Below are 1,410 nucleotides of genomic sequence, written 5' to 3' on the forward strand. Positions count from 1 at the left end.
CAGCTAGAGCAGATGCTGAGACCTCGGATGATTTGATCACAGGTACAGTGTTATTATGCCATCAGCCCGCATCCGCCTTATTTGATCCAGGCTCTACTTATTCCTATATATCTGTTTATTGTGCTCCTCGATTGAGTATGATCCCAGAGCTATTGGTTGAGCCGTTGCGTGTTTCAACCCCGGTAGGTGATTCTTTAGTAGTGGATCATGTATTTAGATCCTGTGTGGTGACTATTCAGAGGCGAGACACTAGGGTTGATCTTATTCTGCTAGATATGGTTGATTTTGATTTGATTTTGGGTATGGATTGGTTATCCCCCCACCGTGCGGTCTTGGATTGCTATGCCAAGACTGTTACTTTAGTCATGCCTGGTATTCCACCAGTGGTGTGGCAGGGCTCTTGTAGTCGCACGCCAGTTGGGGTGATATCTTTTGTTCGGGCCCAGAGGTTGATGGCTAGCGGGTGTTTGGCTTATTTAGGTTATGTTAGAGATGTTAGTAGGGAGGGTCCTACCGTTGATTCAGTACCTATTGTTCTAGAGTTTACAGATGTATTTCCTGCCGATCTGCCTGGTGTACCTCCTGATCGTGACATTGACTTTTCTATTGAAGTAGAGCCGGGCACTAAGCCCATTTCTTTACAACCGTACCGTATGACCCCCATAGAGCTCAAGGAGCTCAGTGTGCAGATTCAGGATCTCTTAGATAAGGGATTCATTCGGCCTAGTGTATCGCCTTGGGGTGCCCCAGTCCTCTTCGTGAAGAAGAAGGACGGTACTATGCGATTGTGCATCGACTAGCTTATGTGGATGCTCAGTCATGTCTATTGGATCGGATTCGCAGCCATCAGTTTAAGGATGAGGACTTAGTGGCACTTCGAGATCGAGTTTTGGGAGGTGACACTGGCCTGGATACCTTGGATTTAGATGGGGTCTTAAGATTTGGTGATCGACTTTGTGTTCCAAGAGTTGGGGGTTTGATTCAGATGATTCTTACCGAGGCCCATGACTCCAAATATTCTATTCATCCGGGTACAGCTAAGATGTATAGGGACTTGAGACAACACTACTGGTGGAGCGGCATGAAGAGAGATATTGCGGATTATGTATCGCGTTGCTTGAGTTGTCAGCAAGTTAAGGCCGAGCATTTGAGGCCTGGTGGTGAACTTCAGAGATTACCCATTCCTGAGTGGAAATGGGAGAGGATCACCATGGACTTCGTTGTAGGATTACCCCGCACTTCCCGTGGTCTTGATAGTATTTGGGTCATCGTGGATCGATTGACCAAGTCAGCACACTTCATTCCTGTCCATACTTCCTACAGTGCTGAGAGGTTAGCCCGTATCTACATTCGAGAGGTGGTTCGTCTTCATGGTGTGCCTGTTTCCATCATCTCAGACCGGGGACCACA

Source organism: Solanum tuberosum, unplaced genomic scaffold (assembly GCF_000226075.1).
Source record: "Solanum tuberosum cultivar DM 1-3 516 R44 unplaced genomic scaffold, SolTub_3.0 scf00051, whole genome shotgun sequence".
Taxonomy (NCBI): Eukaryota; Viridiplantae; Streptophyta; class Magnoliopsida; order Solanales; family Solanaceae; genus Solanum; species Solanum tuberosum.